Here is a 21,233-nt window from a genome sequence, read left to right as displayed (position 1 = left end):
CTCTGTTAGGCCTCCAAACCCTCTGTTAGGCCTCTAGACCCTCTGTTAGGCCTCCATCCCCTCTGTTAGGCCTCCATCCCCTCTGTTAGGCCTCCATCCCCTCTGTTAGGCCTCTATACCCTCTGTTAGGCCTCTATACCCTCTGTTAGGCCTCTATACCCTCTGTTAGGCCTCTATACCCTCTGTTAGGCCTCTAGACCCTCTGTTAGGCCTCTAGACCCTCTGTTAGACCTCCATCCCCTCTGTTAGGCCTCCATCCCCTCTGTTAGGCCTCCAGACCCTCTATTAGGCCTCTATACCCTCTGTTAGGCCTCTATACCCTCTGTTAGGCCTCTAGACCCTCTGTTAGACCTCCATCCCCTCTGTTAGGCCTCCATCCCCTCTGTTAGGCCTCCATCCCCTCTGTTAGGCCTCCATCCCCTCTGTTAGGCCTCTATCCCCTCTGTTAGGCCTCCAGACCCTCTGTTAGGCCTCCATCCCCTCTGTTAGGCCTCCATCCCCTCTGTTAGGCCTCTATACCCTCTGTTAGGCCTCCATCCCCTCTGTTAGGCCTCTAGACCCTCTGTTCGGGCTGCACAGGGAGATGGAGATGATGGTGGAAAGTTGGGGAAGTTTGGGGTTAACTGGGTTAAAATCTTCCTAGAAGTCAGGAAAATGACATGGGACATTCCAAAATGGGGCATTTTTCCAAGGAAAAAAGTAATTATTGGTATTTTTTTAACATGGTTTAGAGTAAAACTACAATTACAAGGCCTTGAAAGGCACTTAGCCCTCTCTCCTAGAGACAGACACATGTACTTAGCCCTCTCTCCTAGAGACAGACACATGTACTTAGCCCTCTCTCCTAGAGACAGACAGACACATGTACTTAGCCCTCTCTCCTAGAGACAGACAGACACATGTACTTAGTTAGCCCTCTCTCCTAGAGACAGACAGACACATGTACTCAGCCCTCTCTCCTAGAGACAGACAGACACATGTACTCAGCCCTCTCTCCCTCCCAGTCTCTTAACCCTCCCTCCCAGTCTCTTAACCCTCCCTCCCTGTCTCTCAACCCTCCCTCCCTGTCTCTCAACCCTCCCTCCCTGTCTCTCAACCCTCCCTCCCTGTCTCTCAACCCTCCCCCTGTCTCTCAACCCTCCCTCCCTGTCTCTCAACCCTCCCTCCCTGTCTCTCAACCCTCCCTCCCTGTCTCTCAACCCTCCCTCCCTGTCTCTCAACCCTCCCTCCCTGTCTCTTAACCCTCCCTCCCTGTCTCTTAACCCTCCCCCCAGTCTCTTAACCCTCCCTCCCAGTCTCTTAACCCTCCCTCCCAGTCTCTTAACCCTCCCTCTCTTAACCCACCCTCCCTCCATCTCTTAACCCACCCTCCCTCCATCTCTTAACCCACCCTCCCTCCATCTCTTAACCCTTCCTCCCAGTCTCTTAACCCACCCTCCCTCCATCTCTTAACCCACCCTCCCTCCATCTCTTAACCCACCCTCCCTCCATCTCTTAACCCTTCCTCCCAGTCTCTTAACCCACCCTCCCTCCATCTCTTAACCCACCCTCCCTCCATCTCTTAACCCACCCTCCCTCCATCTCTTAACCCTTCCTCCCAGTCTCTTAGCCCACCCTCCCTCCATCTCTTAACCCACCCTCCCTCCATCTCTTAACCCACCCTCCCTCCATCTCTTAACCCTTCCTCCTAGTAGAGTAACCTGTAAAAATAATGGTTGGGGGAAACTGTCGGCAGATGTTTCTTTGTAAGATGTAATAAAACAGATTAACAGAGGAACACTGAATCAAATAAATGGCCTTTGCCCAGCAGTAGATACAGAATCATCAGACCACAACGTTTTTAAAAAAAAGCATCTATTTGTCGCCATCTCAGAGGAAAACGGATAAAAAGTAAACTGCATTTTCAAAGTGGAAAGGTCACAGAAAGCATTCAAATAAGATCCACTGGCTTGTATGTGTTATCTTAAACAGAAGCAGAGAGAGAGAGAGATGTGTATGTTACCGTCAGCCAGACATCTCTGAGTAGAATGGCTTAAAGGTCATAAAGCTCAGCATTCTACTGGCTGTTCAGATCAGAACCAACGTCCAGACCAGGATATCAGAACCATCTGTCCAGACCAGGATATCAGAACCATCTGTCCAGACCAGGATATCAGAACCATCCATCCAGACCAGGATCTGTCCAGACCAGGATATCAGAACCATCTGTCCAGACCAGGATATCAGACCAGGATATCAGAACCATCTGTCCAGACCAGGATATCAGAACCATCTGTCCAGACCAGGATATTAGAACCATCTGTCCAGACCAGGATATCAGAACCATCCGTCCAGACCAGGATATCAGAACCATCTGTCCAGACCAGGATATCAGACCAGGATATCAGACCAGGATATCAGAACCATCTGTCCGGACCAGGATATCAGAACCATCCGTCAACACCAGGATATCAGAACCATCCATCCAGACCAGGATATCAGAACCATCTGTCCAGACCAGGATCTGTCCAGACCAGGATATCAGAACCATCTGTCCAGACCAGGATATCAGAACCATCTGTCCAGACCAGGATCTGTCCAGACCAGGATATCAGAACCATCTGTCCAGACCAGGATATCAGAACCATCTGTCCAGACCAGGATATCAGAACCATCTGTCCAGACCAGGATATCAGAACCATCTATCCAGACCAGGATATCAGAACCATCTGTCCAGACCAGGATATCAGAACCATCTGTCCAGACCAGGATATCAGAACTATCTGTCCAGACCAGGATATCAGAACCATCTGTCCAGACCAGGATATCAGAACCATCTGTCCAGACCAGGATATCAGAACCATCTGTCCAGACCAGGATATCAGAACCATCCGTCCAGACCAGGATATCAGAACCATCTGTCCAGACCAGGATATCAGACCAGGATATCAGACCAGGATATCAGAACCATCTGTCCGGACCAGGATATCAGAACCATCCGTCCAGACCAGGATATCAGACCAGGATATCAGAACCATCCATCCAGACCAGGATATCAGAACCATCTGTCCAGACCAGGATATCAGAACCATCCGTCCAGACCAGGATATCAGAACCATCCGTCCAGACTAGGATATCAGAACCATCTGTCCAGACCAGGATATCACACCAGGATATCAGACCAGGATATCAGAACCATCTGTCCGGACCAGGATATCAGAACCATCCGTCCAGACCAGGATATCAGACCAGGATATCAGAACCATCCATCCAGACCAGGATATCAGAACCATCTGTCCAGACCAGGATATCAGAACCATCTGTCCAGACCAGGATATCAGAACCATCTGTCCAGACCAGGATATCAGAACCATCTGTCCAGACCAGGATATCAGAACCATCTGTCCAGACCAGGATCTGTCCAGACCAGGATATCAGAACCATCTGTCCAGACCAGGATATCAGAACCATCTGTCCAGACCAGGATATCAGAACCATCTGTCCAGACCAGGATATCAGAACCATCTGTCCAGACCAGGATATCAGACCAGGATATCAGAACCATCTGTCCAGACCAGGATATCAGAACCATCTGTCCAGACCAGGATATCAGAACCATCTGTCCAGACCAGGATATCAGAACCTTCTGTCCAGACCAGGATATCAGAACCTTCTGTCCAGACCAGGATATCAGAACCTTCTGTCCAGACCAGGATATCAGAACCTTCTGTCCAGACCAGGATATCAGAACCATCTGTCCAGACCAGGATATCAGAACCATCTGTCCAGACCAGGATATCAGAACCATCGGTCCAGACCAGGATATCAGACCAGGATATCAGAACCATCTGTCCAGACCAGGATATCAGACCAGGATATCAGAACCATTCGTCCAGACCAGGATATCAGAACCATCTGTCCAGACCAGGATATCAGACCAGGATATCAGAACCATCCAGACTAGGGTATGAGAACCATCCATTCAGACAAGGATATACTCAGAGAACTACTCCCTGGTCAGAGAACTACTCCCTTGTCATCCCATCTTCTGACGCTCAACTACACAGAGAACTACTCCCTGGTCAGAGAACTACTCCCTGGTCAGAGAACTACTCCCTGGTCAGAGAACTACTCCCTGGTCAGAGACCTACTCCCTGGCCAGAGACCTACTCCCTGGTCAGAGACCTACTCCCTGGTCAGAGACCTACTTCCTGGTCAGAGAACTACTCCCTGGTCAGAGACCTACTCCCTGGTCATCCCATCTTCTGATCCTCAACTACACAGAGACCTACTCCCTGGTCGGAGACCTACTCCCTGGTCAGAGACCTACTCCCTGGTCAGAGAACTACTCCCTGGTCAGAGACATTCTCCCTGGTCAGAGACCTTCTCCCTGGTCAGAGAACTACTCCCTGGTCAGAGACCTACTCCCTGGTCAGAGACCTACTCCCTGGTCAGAGAACTACTCCCTGGTCAGAGAACTACTCCCTGGTCAGAGAACTACTCCCGTGCCGGTGGAAGTACAGTAAAATATTGTCCCGGGACTTATAATCACATCTTGTCAGCCTACAGCCCATATATGGCATGGAACATAGCCAGGTAACAAACAGAAGGACAACTCATATTCTGTTCTTCTCAAATACATCATATTCTTTTCTTCTCAAATACATCACATTCTGTTCTTCTCAAATACATCACATTCTTTTCTTCTCAAATACATCACATTCTGTTCTTCTCAAATACATCACATTCTGTTCTTCTCAAATACATCACATTCTGTTCTTCTCAAATACATCACATTCTGTTCTTCTCAAATACATCACATTCTGTTCTTCTCAAATACATCACATTCTTTTCTTCTCAAATACATCACATTCTGTTCTTCTCAAATACATCACATTCTGTTCTTCTCAAATACATCACATTCTGTTCTTCTCAAATACATCACATTCTGTTCTTCTCAAATACATCACATTCTGTTCTTCTCAAATACATCACATTCTGTTCTTCTCAAATACATCACATTCTGTTCTTCTCAAATACATCACATTCTGTTCTTCTCAAATACATCACATTCTTTTCTTCTCAAATACATCACATTCTGTTCTTCTCAAATACATCACATTCTGTTCTTCTCAAATACATCACATTCTGTTCTTCTCAAATACATCACATTCTGTTCTTCTCAAATACATCACATTCTGTTCTTCTCAAATACATCATATTCTGTTCTTCTCAAATACATCACATTCTGTTCTTCTCAAATACATCATATTCTGTTCTTCTCAAATACATCACATTCTGTTCTTCTCAAATACATCATATTCTGTTCTTCTCAAATACATCATATTCTGTTCTTCTCAAATACATCATATTCTGTTCTTCTCAAATACATCCCATTCTGTTCTTCTCAAATACATTTTATTCACATCATCATGTTTCTTTTTGACCTGACTAAAATAAATAATGAATTTATTGTGATGGTGTTTATAACACCTCCTGACTGCCACAGCTCCTAACTCTACCCTGGTCTTTCCCCTCCAAGCTCATCATCAATCTAACGACCCTGGGACTGAACACCTCCTGACTGCTACAGCTCCTAACTCCACCCTGGTCTTTCCCCTCCAAGCTCATCACCAATCTAACGACCCTGGGACTGAACACCTCCTGACTGCCACAGCTCCTAACTCTACCCTGGTCTTTCCCCTCCAAGCTCATCACCAAGCTAATGAGCCTGGGACTGAACACCTCCTGACTGCCACAGCTCCTAACTCTACCCTGGTCTTTCCCCTCCAAGCTCATCACCAAGCTAATGAGCCTGGGACTGAACACCTCCTGACTGCCACAGCTCCTAACTCTACCCTGGTCTTTCCCCTCCAAGCTCATCACCAAGCTAACGACCCTGGGACTGAACACCTCCTGACTGCCACAGCTCCTAACTCTACACTGGCCTTTCCCCTCCAAGCTCATCACCAAGCTAATGAGCCTGGGACTGAACACCTCCCTCTAAGGACCCTGGGACCGAACACCTCCCTCTAAGGACGGATCCAGTGTCTCAGAAACATCCGCCTTCCTGGGCTTTTCACGCACCACAGTTTCGAGGGTTTAGCCAGAATTTTTATTTTTTTATTTATTTTACCTTTATTTAACTAGGCAAGTCAGTTAAGAACAAATTCTTATTTTCAATGACGGCCTAGGAACAGTGGGTTAACTGCCTGTTCAGGGGCAGAACGACAGATTTGTACCTTGTCGGCTCGGGGGTTTGAACTTGCAACCTTCCGATTACTAGTCCAACGCTCTAACCACTAGGCTACCCTGCCGCCCCCAAGAATGGTGAACAACAAACCAAACAACCCATCCAGTCAGCGGCAGTCCTGTGGGTGAAAACAGCTCGTTGATGAGAGAGGTGGAAGGAGAATGGCAGGAATGGTGCAAGATGACAGACGAGCCACAAACATATACAAACAATGGCGTAGTACACACAGTAGTACACACAGTAGTACACACAGTGATGTGCAGAATGACGTCTCGGGGAAAGCACAACTCGTCGATCCTCGTCAGGGATCGGCTATTGCAGCAGACGATCACACCGGGTTCCTATCAGCTACATTTTTTAACATCTATGGGTTTAAAACAGCAACTCATATTTCCTCTGCAGGTGACCCAATGAGGGTGCTTCCCAAATGGCTCCCTATGTAGTGCACTGCTTCTGGTCAAAAGTAGTGCACTATGTAGGGAATAGGGTTCTAGTCTATAGTAGTACACTATATAGGGAATAGGGCTCTGGTCTATAGTAGTACCACTATATAGGGAATAGGGCTCTGGTCTATAGTAGTACCACTATATAGGGAATAGGACTCTGGTCTATAGTAGTACCACTATATAGGGAATAGGGCTCTGGTCTATAGTAGTACCACTATATAGGGAATAGGGATCTGGTCTATAGTAGTGTACTATATAGGGAATAGGGCTCTGGTCTATAGTAGTACCACTATATAGGGAATAGGGCTCTGGTCTATAGTAGTACCACTATATAGGGAATAGGGCTCTGGTCTATAGTAGTACCACTATATAGGGAATAGGGCTCTGGTCTATAGTAGTACCACTATATAGGGAATAGGGCTCTGGTCTATAGTAGTACCACTATATAGGGAATAGGTAACCCAGAGGCTACGCTACAGGACTGCTACTGCACACAGGGCTATCGCAGCTAACCCAGAGGCTACGCTACAGGACTGCTACTGCACACAGGGCTATCGCAGCCAACCCAGAGGCTACGGCTGAAGATACGAACAGGTACAAAAAGTCCCTCTACGTCCTCCGCAGAGCCATCAAACAAGCAAAAGGACCGTATAGGAACAAGGATGGAATCCTATTATAACAGGCTCTGATGCCCGACCCATGTGGCAGGGGCTAGAGTCCATTACGGAATTCAAAGGAAGACCCAGCCGTCATCTACCAAAAGGCCAGACTAATTTTATGCACACTTTGACAAAAAACACAGAACCGTGCATGAGCCCCCCCCCCCCCTCACTCTCCGAGGCCCACGTGTCGTAAGGCTTTAATCAGGTCAACACTCACAAGGCCGCGAGGCCGGACGGTATCCCATGGCGCATTTTCAGAGCACGCGAAGAAAACAGCTGGCAGGCATATTCATGGTCATTTTTTTCAACCTGTCCTTGTCCAAGTCTGTTAATCCCCACGTCCTCAAGCTGACCACCCTCGTTCCTGTTCCCAAGAGCTCTTTAAGGGCTTCCTGCCACAACGACTACAGCCCTGTAGCACTCACAATCTGTAATCAGGAAGTGCTTTGAAAGGCTGGCTATGGCACACATCAACTCCATCATCCCAGACCGACTCCGATTTGCATACCGCCCCATCAGACCCATTGACTACACAATCTCAGTTGCAACTCCACACTGCCCTCACCCACCTAGATGAGAGGAAAATACCTATGTGAGAATGCTGTTCATTAACTACAGAGCGTTCAACACCATAGTCCCCTCCAAGCTTGAGACCCTGGGGCTGGACACCTCCCTCTGCAACTGGATGCTAGACTTCCTGCTAGGCTGGCCCCGGGTGGGGAGGGTAGGCATCGCTGACAGGGGTATGTGCTTAGTCCCCTCCAAGCTTGAGACCCTGGGGCTGGACACCTCCCTCTGCAACTGGATGCTAGACTTCCTGCTAGGCTGGCCCCGGGTGGGGAGGGTAGGCATCGCTGACAGGGGTATGTGCTTAGTCCCCTCCTGTACTCCCTGTGTACCCACGACGACTCCAACAACATCATCAAGTTTGCTGACGACATGACGGTGGTAGGCCTGATCACCAGCGACGATGAGACAGTCTACAGAATTCAAGGCACACTTAACCGGCATGGCTACCACAGCATTCTGCAGCGATTATGCCATCCCTTCTGGTTTGGGCTTGGTGGGATTATCATTTGTTTTAGTGGGACTATCATTTGCCCATACACACCTCCAGGCTGTGTAAGGGCTATTTGACCAAGAAGGAGAGTGATGGAGTGCTGCATCAGATGATCTGGCCTCCTCAATCCCCCGACCTCAACCCAATTGAGATGGTTTGGGATGAGTTGGAAAAGCAGCCAACAAGTTCTCAGCATATGTGGGAACTCCTTCCAGACTGTTGGAAAAGCATTCCTGGTGAAGCTGGTTGAGAGAATGCTGAGAGTGTGCAAAGCTGTCATCAAGGCAAAGCGTGGCTACTTTGAAGAATCTCAAATATAAAATATATATATTTGTTTAAAACTTTTTTTTTTGGTTACTACATGATTCCATATGTGTTATTTCATAGTTTTGATGTCTTCACTATTATCTTACAATGTAGAAAATAAAGAAAAACCCTTGAGAAGGTGTTCTAAAACTTTTTACTGGTATTGTATATCGTATATTATATCTATATATCTATTGTCTATATCTATTGTTTATATTGTCTATATCTATATAGTATATTTGACCTATTATCTATATTGTATCTGTTATATATATTGTGTATTTTACCTATTGTCTATATCAATATTGTATCTGTGGCATCTATTTTAAATATATTTCTACCTTCCCTTCATTAGCCTTTCTCAACATCAATTTCCCCCACAAACTATTTGATTTATTTAATCATTATTTAACTTGGCAAGTCAGTTGAGAACAAATTATTATTTACAATGACGGCCCACCAAAAGGCAAAAGGCCTCCTGCGGGACCGGGGCTGGGATAAAAACACACATCAGGACAAGAGAGACACAACACAACAATATAGCAAGGCAGCAACACATGACAACACAGCATGGTAGCATTATTGGGCACAGACCACAGCACAAAGGCAGACAACAATACATCACACAAAGCAGCCACAACTGTCAGTAAGTGTCCATGATTGAGTCGTTGAATGAAGAGATGGAGATAAAACTGTCCAGTTTGACTGTTTGTTGCAGCTCTTTCCTGTCGCTAGCTGCAGCGAACTGAAAAAACGAGCTATAATACTGGATATGTTAATCATAGCAAGGTTGTCAATATATTTTTATGTAAAGTAAGCTCTATATGTTGCATATACCTGTACTATTACTTCTGTATTATAACTGTATATATTCAGATTAAAAACTAAAATGGACGATATGGATTCATGAAATATGGCATTAATTCAACCTGTCAATCAATAATTATTCGAAGGCGTTGTGTAGTCCACGGATTACGGTACATACCTTTGCGCCGCGCAATCCGGTTGTCATACCTTTACGGTAAATGTGTTGGGTTCTGTTTGGACTGGAGTCAGCGTGGCGCTCTGCGAGAGACATACTGCCTTGGATCTGTAAACTATTGGAAGGAAAGTTCCTTGTCTACAAGGTAAGGCACTCGAAAAACAACTACGTTTACTACTTAAAAAAAAATAGAATAGGTGTTCGTGGTGTTATTGTGGGTATGTTATTTTATGAAACGTTACAAGGTTTCATTTATAGACACGAAGTGCAGTGAACAGACGATTTATGTAAACAATGTTGTGTTTTTACACACATGACTTAACTTTCACACAGACTGGGCGACATGGGCTAAATGATTGCATTTACGCAATGAACAACTCGTAAATATATATCAAATCCTCCTAAATATTACAGAGAGAACCTATCAACAAAGATTTTTTCATTGATTTCAACATGTTATTTAGCTTTTCATCCGCATTTGACTGTTGTCCCGCGTGTGTAGGATACACTACACTTGTTTGCTGTTGTCTTGTAATTGTATGGCTAATTCTTACTATGGAGAAGCGTCTACTCTTTACTACACCAGACTACGCAGCCTGAATTGTTCTCATTCCCACGTTCGCCTGAGATGACATACCCAAATCTAACTGACTGTAGCTCAGGACCTGAAGCAAGGATATGCATATTCTTGGTACCATTTGAAAGGAAACTCTGGTAAAAGAAAATACAAAGAAATTGGCCAAAGACATTTGTTTTGTACCATCATCTTTGAAATGCAAGAGAAAGGCCATAATGTATTATTGCTTATATGTTCAAAATGTCTGCTGTTCAGGTATGACAAGAGGATTTCGCGCGCAGAAGTATGTACCATAATCCGTGGATTCCTTTTAGTCAGGTAGTGAGTTTGGCCTCCTTTTAGTCAGGTAGTGAGTTTTACCTCTCCTTTTAGTCGGGTAGGGAGTTTTACCTCTCCTTTTAGTCGGGTAGGGAGTTTTACCTCTCCTTTTAGTCAGGTAGTGGGTTTTACCTCCTTTTAGTCTGGTGGTGAGTTTGGCCTCTCCTTTTAGTCGGGTAGGGAGTTTTACCTCTCCTTTTAGTCGGGTAGGGAGTTTTACCTCTCCTTTTAGTCGGGTAGGGAGTTTTACCTCTCCTTTTAGTCGGGTAGTGAGTTTTACCTCTCCTTTTAGTCAGGTAGTGAGGGCTCTGGTCTAAAGTAGTACCACTATATAGGGAATAGGGCTCTGGTCTATAGTAGTAACACTATATAGGGAATAGGGCTCTGGTCTATAGTTGTGTACTATATAGGGAATATTGTTCCATTTGGGACACATCCAAACAGTTGCACCTTCTGAGATTGTCACAGTGTAGGCTACTGTTGGACCATGCTGAGCTGAGTCTTCATTGGTTACATCTCAAATCAATGTCCCTTTGTGAGACTGACTGGGAGTGAAGTCATACTACATTATCCCCCCACTGTTCAGGGCTTTATCTCTCCCTCTCTCTGTTCAGGGCTTTATCTCTCTCTCTCTCTGCTGTTCGCCCTCTCTATTCAGGGCTTTATCTCTCCATCTCTGTTGTTCACCCTCTCTGTTCAGGGCTTTATAGCTCTCTCTCTGTTGTTCACCCTCTCTGTTCAGGGCTTTATCTCTCTCTCTCAGTTGTTCACCCTCTCTGTTCAGGGCTTTTATCTCTCTCTCTCAGTTGTTCACCCTCTCTGTTCAGGGCTCTCTCTCTGTTGTTCACCCTCTCTGTTCAGGGCTTTATAGCTCTCTCTCACTGTTGTTCACCCTCTCTGTTCAGGGCTTTATAGCTCTCTCTCTCTCTGTTGTTCACCCTCTCTGTTCAGGGCTTTATAGCTCTCTCTCTCTCTGATGTTCACCCTCTCTGTTCAGGGCTTAATAGCTCTCTCTCTCTCTGATGTTCACCCTCTCTGTTCAGGGCTTTATCTCTCTCTGCTGTTCACCCTCTCTGTTCAGGGCTTTATCTCTCTCTCTCTGCTGTTCACCCTCTCTGTTCAGGGCTTTATCTCTCTCTCTGCTGTTCACCCTCTCTGTTCAGGGCTTTATAGCTCTCTCTCTGCTGTTCACCCTCTCTGTTCAGGGCTTTATAGCTCTCGCTCTCTCTGTTCAGGGCTTTATCTCTCTCTCTCTCTCTGTTCAGGGCTTTATCTCTCTCTGCTGTTCACCCTCTGTTCAGGGCTTTATAGCTCTCTCTCTCTGTTGTTCACCCTCTGTTCAGGGCTTTATAGCTCTCTCTCTCTGCTGTTCACCCTCTGTTCAGGGCTCTGGTCTATAGTTGTACCACTATATAGGGAATAGGGCTCTGGTCTATAGTAGTACCACTATATAGGGAATAGGGCTCTGGTCTATAGTAGTACCACTATATAGGGAATAGGACCCTGGTCTATAGTAGTACCACTATATAGGGATTAGGGCCCTGGTCTATAGTAGTACCACTATATAGGGAATAGGGCTCTGGTCTATATTAGTGTGCTATAAATAGGGAATAGGGCTCTGGTCTATAGTAGGACCACTATATAGGGAATAGGGCTCTGGTCTATATTAGTGTGCTATGAAGGGAATAGGGCTCTGGTCTATAGTAGTACACTATATAGGGAATAGGGCTCTGGTCTATAGTAGTACCACTATATAGGGAATAGGGCACTGGTCTATAGTAGTACCACTATATAGGGAATAGGGCTCTGGTCTATAGTAGTACCACTATATAGGGCACTGGTCTATAGTAGTACCACTATATAGGGAATAGGGCTCTGGTCTATAGTAGTACCACTATATAGGGAATAGGGCACTGGTCTATAGTAGTACCACTATATAGGGAATAGGGCTCTGGTCTATAGTAGTACCACTATATAGGGAATAGGGCTCTGGTCTATAGTAGTACCACTATATAGGGAATAGGGCTCTGGTCTATAGTAGTACCACTATATAGGGCTCTGGTCTATAGTAGTACCACTATATAGGGAATAGGGCACTGGTCTATAGTAGTACCACTATATAGGGAATAGGGCTCTGGTCTATAGTAGTACCACTATATAGGGAATAGGGCTCTGGTCTATAGTAGTACCACTATATAGGGAATAGGGCTCTGGTCTATAGTAGTACCACTATATAGGGAATAGGGCCCTGGTCTATAGTAGTACCACTATATAGGGAATAGGGCTCTGGTCTATAGTAGTACCACTATATAGGGAATAGGGCTCTGGTCTATAGTAGTACCACTATATAGGGAATAGGGCTCTGGTCTATAGTAGTACCACTATATAGGGAATAGGGCACTGGTCTATAGTAGTACCACTATATAGGGAATAGGGCTCTGGTCTATAGTAGTACCACTATATAGGGAATAGGGCTCTGGTCTATAGTAGTACCACTATATAGGGAATAGGGCTCTGGTCTATAGTAGTACCACTATATAGGGAATAGGGCTCTGGTCTATAGTAGTACCACTATATAGGGAATAGGGCCCTGGTCTATAGTAGTACCACTATATAGGGAATAGGGCACTGGTCTATAGTAGTACCACTATATAGGGAATAGGGTTCTGGTCTATAGTAGTACACTATAGAGGGAATAGGGCTCTGGTCTATAGTAGTACCACTATATAGGGAATAGGGCTCTGGTCTATAGTAGTACCACTATATAGGGCTCTGGTCTATAGTAGTACCACTATATAGGGAATAGGGCACTGGTCTATAGTAGTACCACTATATAGGGAATAGGGCTCTGGTCTATAGTAGTACCACTATATAGGGAATAGGGCTCTGGTCTATAGTAGTACCACTATATAGGGAATAGGGCTCTGGTCTATAGTAGTACCACTATATAGGGAATAGGGCCCTGGTCTATAGTAGTACCACTATATAGGGAATAGGGCTCTGGTCTATAGTAGTACCACTATATAGGGAATAGGGCTCTGGTCTATAGTAGTACCACTATATAGGGAATAGGGCTCTGGTCTATAGTAGTACCACTATATAGGGAATAGGGCACTGGTCTATAGTAGTACCACTATATAGGGAATAGGGCTCTGGTCTATAGTAGTACCACTATATAGGGAATAGGGCTCTGGTCTATAGTAGTACCACTATATAGGGAATAGGGCTCTGGTCTATAGTAGTACCACTAGATAGGGAATAGGGCTCTGGTCTATAGTAGTAGCACTATATAGGGAATAGGGCCCTGGTCTATAGTAGTACCACTATATAGGGAATAGGGCACTGGGCTAGAGTAGTACCACTATATAGGGAATAGGGTTCTGGTCTATAGTAGTACACTATAGAGGGAATAGGGCTCTGGTCTATAGTAGTACCACTATATAGGGAATAGGGCTCTGATCTATAGTAGTACCACTATATAGGGAATAGGACTCTGGTCTATAGTAGTACCACTATATAGGGAATAGGGCTCTGGTCTATAGTAGTACCACTATATAGGGAATAGGGCCCTGGTCTATAGTAGTACCACTATATAGGGAATAGGGCCCTGGTCTATAGTAGTACCACTATATAGGGAATAGGGCCCTGGTCTATAGTAGTACCACTATATAGGGAATAGGGCCCTGGTCTATAGTAGTACCACTATATAGGGAATAGGGCCCTGGTCTATAGTAGTACCACTATATAGGGAATAGGGCTCTGGTCTATAGTAGTGCCACTATATAGGGAATAGGGCTCTGGTCTATAGTAGTACACTATATAGGGAACAGGGCTCTGGTCTATAGTAGTGTACTATATAGGGAATAGGGCACTGGTCTATAGTAGTACCACTATATAGGGAATAGGGCTCTGGTCTATAGTAGTACCACTATATAGGGAATAGGGCACTGGTCTATAGTAGTACCACTATATAGGGAATAGGGCACTGGTCTATAGTAGTACCACTATATAGGGAATAGGGCTCTGGTCTATAGTAGTACCACTATATAGGGAATAGGGCTCTGGTCTATAGTAGTACCACTATATAGGGAATAGGGCTCTGGTCTATAGTAGTACCACTATATAGGGAATAGGGCTCTGGTCTATAGTAGTACCACTATATAGGGCTCTGGTCTATAGTAGTACCACTATATAGGGAATAGGGCACTGGTCTATAGTAGTACCACTATATAGGGAATAGGGCTCTGGTCTATAGTAGTACCACTATATAGGGAATAGGGCTCTGGTCTATAGTAGTACCACTATATAGGGAATAGGGCTCTGGTCTATAGTAGTACCACTATATAGGGAATAGGGCCCTGGTCTATAGTAGTACCACTATATAGGGAATAGGGCTCTGGTCTATAGTAGTACCACTATATAGGGCTCTGGTCTATAGTAGTACCACTATATAGGGAATAGGGCACTGGTCTATAGTAGTACCACTATATAGGGAATAGGGCTCTGGTCTATAGTAGTACCACTATATAGGGAATAGGGCTCTGGTCTATAGTAGTACCACTATATAGGGAATAGGGCTCTGGTCTATAGTAGTACCACTATATAGGGAATAGGGCTCCGGTCTATAGTAGTACCACTATATAGGGAATAGGGCCCTGGTCTATAGTAGTACCACTATATAGGGAATAGGGCTCTGGTCTATAGTAGTACCACTATATAGGGAATAGGGCTCTGGTCTATAGTAGTACCACTATATAGGGAATAGGGCTCTGGTCTATAGTAGTACCACTATATAGGGAATAGGGCTCTGGTCTATAGTAGTACCACTATATAGGGAATAGGGCACTGGTCTATAGTAGTACCACTATATAGGGAATAGGGCTCTGGTCTATAGTAGTACCACTATATAGGGAATAGGGCTCTGGTCTATAGTAGTACCACCATATAGGGAATAGGGCACTGGTCTATAGTAGTACCACTATATAGGGAATAGGGCACTGGTCTATAGTAGTGTACTATGAAGGGAATAGGGCTCTGGTCTATAGTAGTACCACTATATAGGGAATAGGGCACTGGTCTATAGTAGTACCACTATATAGGGAATAGGGCACTGGTCTATAGTAGTGTACTATGAAGGGAATATGGCTCTATAGTAGTGTACTATGAAGGGAATAGGGCTCTGGTCTATAGTAGTACCACTATATAGGGAATAGGGCTCTGGTCTATAGTAGTACCACTATATAGGGAATAGGGCTCTGGTCTATAGTAGTACCACTATATAGGGAATAGGGCTCTGGTCTATAGTAGTACCACTATATAGGGAATAGGGCTCTGGTCTATAGTAGAACCACTATATAGGGAATAGGGCTCTGGTCTATAGTAGTACCACTATATAGGGAATAGGGCACTGGTCTATAATAGTGTACTATATAGGGAATAGGGCTCTGGTCTATAGTAGTACCACTATATAGGGAATAGGGCTCTGGTCTATAGTAGTACCACTATATAGGGAATAGGGCTCTGGTCTATAGTAGTACCACTATATAGGGAATAGGGCTCTGGTCTATAGTAGTACCACTATATAGGGAATAGGGCTCTGGTCTATAGTAGTACCACTCTATAGGGAATAGGGCTCTGGTCTATAGTAGTACCACTATATAGGGAATAGGGCTCTGGTCTATAGTAGTGTACTATATAGGGAATAGGGCTCTGGTCTATAGTAGTACCACTATATAGGGAATAGGGCTCTGGTCTATAGTAGTGTACTATATAGGGAATAGGACTCTGGTCTATAGTAGTACCACTATATAGGGAATAGGGCTCTTGTCTATAGTAGTACCACTATATAGGGAATAGGGCTCTGGTCTATAGTAGTACCACTATATAGGGAATATGGCTCTGGTCTATAGTAGTGTACTATATAGGGAATAGGACTCTGGTCTATAGTAGTACCACTATATAGGGAACAGGGCTCTGGTCTATAGTAGTACCACTATATAGGGAATAGGGCTCTGGTCTATAGTAGTACCACTATATAGGGAATAGGGCTCTGGTCTATAGTAGTACCACTATATAGGGAATAGGGCTCTGGTCTATAGTAGTGCCACTATATAGGGAATAGGGCTCTGGTCTATAGTAGTACCACCATATAGGGAATAGGGCTCTGGTCTATAGTAGTACCACTATATAGGGAATAGGGCTCTGGTCTATAGTAGTACCACCATATAGGGAATAGGGCTCTGGTCTATAGTAGTACACTATATAGGGAATAGGGCCCTGGTCTATAGTAGTACCACTATATAGGGAATAGGGCACTGGTCTATAGTAGTACCACTATATAGGGAATAGGGCTCTGGTCTATAGTAGTACACTATATAGGGGATAGGGCTCTGGTCTATAGTAGTACCACTATATAGGGAATAGGGCTCTGGTCTATAGTAGTACCACTATATAGGGAATAGGGCTCTGGTCTATAGTAGTACCACTATATAGGGAATAGGGCTCTGGTGTATAGTCGTACCACTATATAGGGAATAGGGCTCTGGTGTATAGTCGTACCACTATATAGGGAATAGGGCTCTGGTCTATAGTAGTACCACTATATAGGGAAAAGGGCTCTGGTCTATAGTAGTACCACTATATAGGGAATAGGGCTCTGGTCTATAGTAGTGCCACTATATAGGGAATAGGGCTCTGGTCTATAGTAGTACCACTATATAGGGAATAGGGCTCTGGTCTATAGTAGTGTACTATATAGGGAAATGGGCTCTGGTCTATAGTAGTACCACTATATAGGGAATAGGGCTCTGGTCTATAGTAGTACCACTATATAGGGAATAGGGCTCTGGTCTATAGTAGTACCACTATATAGGGAATAGGGCCCTTGTCTATAGTAGTACCACTTTATAGGGAATAGGGCTCTGGTCTATAGTAGTGTACTATATAGGGAATAGGGCTCTGGTCTATAGTAGTACCACTATATAGGGAATAGGGCTCTGCTCTATAGTAGTACCACTATATAGGGAATAGGGCTCTGGTCTATAGTAGTGTACTATATAGGGAATAGGGCCCTGGTCTATAGTAGTACCACTATATAGGGAATAGGGCTCTGATCTATAGTAGTACCACTATATAGGGCTCTGGTTTATAGTAGTGTACTATGAAGGGAATAGTGTGCCGTTTTCAATGCAGACCTCAGCTTTGCTGATCTCTCCACCTCTCACAGACAAAGTGCTTTTTCATGGCTGCAAAAGGGCCTAAAATAAGGCCCTAATTACGCTAGCGAGCGGCACCGGGCTTGAAAGGGGCCCATCACGGATTCAAGCAACAGTAAAGTTGCTACCCGGAACCCTCTTTTTTTGGTAAACAGCTGAGGGGATGGTCCTGGAGAAAGGTAAGGACAGAACTATGGATGCAAGGACTGACCATCCATGATATCACAATGATACGGTTCACCATGTTAGGAGGCTGTACAGTGTGTGTTTAGTTTAGATTATAATGGGTTCTGGTGGAATACAGTTGAACTAAGATTATAATGGGTTCTGGTGGTGGAATACAGTTGAACTAAGATTATAATGGGTTCTGGTGGAATACAGTTGAACTAAGATTATAATGGGTTCTGGTGGTGAAATACAGTTGAACTAAGATTATAATGGGTTCTGGTGGAATACAGTTGAACTAAGATTATAATGGGTTCTGGTGGTAGAATACAGTTGAACTAAGATTATAATGGGTTCTGGTGGAATACAGTTGAACTAAGATTATAATGGGTTCTGGTGGTGAAATACAGTTGAACTAAGATTATAATGGGTTCTGGTGGAATACAGTTGAACTGAGATTATAATGGGTTCTGGTGGTGGAATACAGTTGAACTGAGATTATAATGGGTTCTGGTGGAGAAATACAGTTGAACTAAGATTATAATGGGTTCTGGTGGTGAAATACAGTTGAACTAAGATTATAATGGGTTCTGGTGGAATACAGTTGAACTAAGATTATAATGGGTTCTGGTGGTGGAATACAGTTGAACTGAGATTATAATGGGTTCTGGTGGTAGAATACAGTTGAACTAAGATTATAATGGGTTCTGGTGGTGGAATACAGTTGAACTAAGATTATAATGGGTTCTGGTGGAGAAATACAGTTGAACTAAGATTATAATGGGTTCTGGTGGTGGAATACAGTTGAACTAAGATTATAATGGGTTCTGGTGGTAGAATACAGTTGAACTAAGATTATAATGGGTTCTGGTGGTAGAATACAGTTGAACTAAGATTATAATGGGTTCTGGTGGTGGAATACAGTTGAACTAAGATTATAATGGGTTCTGGTGGTAGAATACAGTTGAACTGAGATTATAATGGGTTCTGGTGGAATACAGTTGAACTAAGATTATAATGGGTTCTGATGGTGGAATACAGTTGAACTGAGATTATAATGGGTTCTGGTGGAATACAGTTGAACTAAGATTATAATGGGTTCTGATGGTGGAATACAGTTGAACTAAGATTATAATGGGTTCTGGTGGAGAAAAACAGTTAAACTAAGATTATAATGGGTTCTGGTGGAATACAGTTGAACTAAGATTATAATGGGTTCTGATGGTGGAATACAGTTGAACTAAGATTATAATGGGTTCTGATGGTGGAATACAGTTGAACTAAGATTATAATGGGTTATGGTGGTGGAATACAGTTGAACTAAGATTATAATGGGTTCTGGTGGTGGAATACAGTTGAACTAAGATTATAATGGGTTCTGGTGGTGGAATACAGTTGAACTAAGATTATAATGGGTTCTGGTGGTGGAATACAGTTGAACTGAGATTATAATGGGTTCTGGTGGTGGAATACAGTTGAACTGAGATTATAATGGGTTCTGGTGGTGGAATACAGTTGAACTGAGATTATAATGGGTTCTGGTGGAGAAATACAGTTGAACTAAAATTATAATGGGTTCTGGTAGTGGAATACAGTTGAACTGAGATTATAATGGGTTCTGGTGGAATACAGTTGAACTAAGATTATAATGGGTTCTGGGTGAATACAGTTGAACTGAGATTATAATGGGTTCTGGTGGAATACAGTTGAACTAAGATTATAATGGGTTCTGGTGGAATACAGTTGAACTGAGATTATAATGGGTTCTGGTGGAATACAGTTGAACTAAGATTATAATGGGTTCTGGTGGAATACAGTTGAACTGAGATTATAATGGGTTCTGATGGAATACAGTTGAACTGAGATTATAATGGGTTCTGGTGGTGAAATACAGTTGAACTAAGATTATAATGGGTTCTGGTGGAATACAGTTGAACTAAGATTATAATCGGTTCTGGTGGTGGAATACAGTTGAACTAAGATTATAATGGGTTCTGGTGGTGGAATACAGTTGAACTAAGATTATAATGGGTTCTGGTGGAATACAGTTGAACTGAGATTATAATGGGTTCTGGTGGTAGAATACAGTTGAACTAAGATTATAATGGGTTCTGGTGGTGGAATACAGTTGAACTAAGATTATAATGGGTTCTGGTGGTGGAATACAGTTGAACTAAGATTATAATGGGTTCTGGTGTTAGAATACAGTTGAACTAAGATTATAATGGGTTCTGGTGGTGGAATACAGTTGAACTAAGATTATAATGGGTTCTGGTGGTGGAATACAGTTGAACTGAGATTATAATGGGTTCTAGTGGAGAAATACAGTTTTTGCTCGTGAAGAATTTGGAAGTCATATTCTTGAAGAATCTATTAGGCTAGACATCATTCATTTAAAAGTTGTATTTTTTTAATGATCCTGACTCAGACTTGGGTTGTATTTAATCTTAATAGCAGCAGTATTCTGGTGCCAACTGAGCCAGTTCTATTCATCTGGTTCTGACACAGCTAGTAATGTGTTTGGCTTTGTGCTTCTCACAATGCCACTCATTATGTGTCTGATAGAGCCAACTAGCCACGTGTTTGGCTGGCTGAAGTTGCCAAGTCATTCAGGACAGGGAGAAAGGGAGAGACAACACTGTGTATATATATATATATATAATATGACATTTGTAATGTCTTTATTGTTTTGAAACTTCTGTATGTTTAATGTTTACTGTTAATTTGTATTGTTTATTTCACTTTTGTATATTATCTACCTCACTTGCTTTGGCAATGTTAACATATGTTTCCCATGTGAATAAAACCCCTTGAATTGAATTGAGAGAGAGAGAGAGAGATGGGGGGGGAGAGGAGAAAGACAGAGGGAGGAAGGTGGAAGGACAGAGAGACAGGAGACGAGGGAGAAGGAAAGAGAGAGAGGAGAGAGCTTCTCACTGATTGATTCACACGTCCTGTCTGCCTACTCATCTCGTCCTGAGTGCTTCTCTCTGAGCTCTCTGAGGAACCATGTCGTGGTTGAATAGATGAATGTGTTAGAACTACAGTAACACCGTCAAAACATCAAAGAACAGGAAGTAAATACGTTAAAACTGGCAGGACATATATAACCTTCTGTTGTTGATTAGCTTTGATCAGGAAACAAAGCCTAGCTCTCTCTCTCTCTGTCTCTGTCTCTCTCTATGTCTCTGTCTCTGTCTCTCTACCTCTGTCTCTCTGTCTCTGTCTCTCTCCCTCTGTCTCTCTGTCTCTGTCTCTCTACCTCGTCTCT

General features: G+C 43.8%; 1 protein-coding gene across 1 annotated transcript in view; it reads left to right on the top strand.

Moving 5' to 3' along the window:
- Nucleotides 1-9,752: 9,752 nt before the first annotated feature.
- Nucleotides 9,753-21,233, top strand: part of LOC139412287 (tumor protein p53-inducible protein 11-like) — a 72,138-nt gene continuing 60,657 nt past the window's right edge. The window contains exon 1 of the mRNA XM_071159133.1: nucleotides 9,753-9,833. The gene's annotated coding sequence lies outside the window, so the exon portion shown is untranslated. The remainder of the gene's footprint in view (nucleotides 9,834-21,233) is intronic.

Source organism: Oncorhynchus clarkii, chromosome 6 (assembly GCF_045791955.1).
Source record: "Oncorhynchus clarkii lewisi isolate Uvic-CL-2024 chromosome 6, UVic_Ocla_1.0, whole genome shotgun sequence".
NCBI lineage: Eukaryota > Metazoa > Chordata > Actinopteri > Salmoniformes > Salmonidae > Oncorhynchus > Oncorhynchus clarkii.
This window is presented reverse-complemented; position numbering and strand designations above follow the sequence as displayed.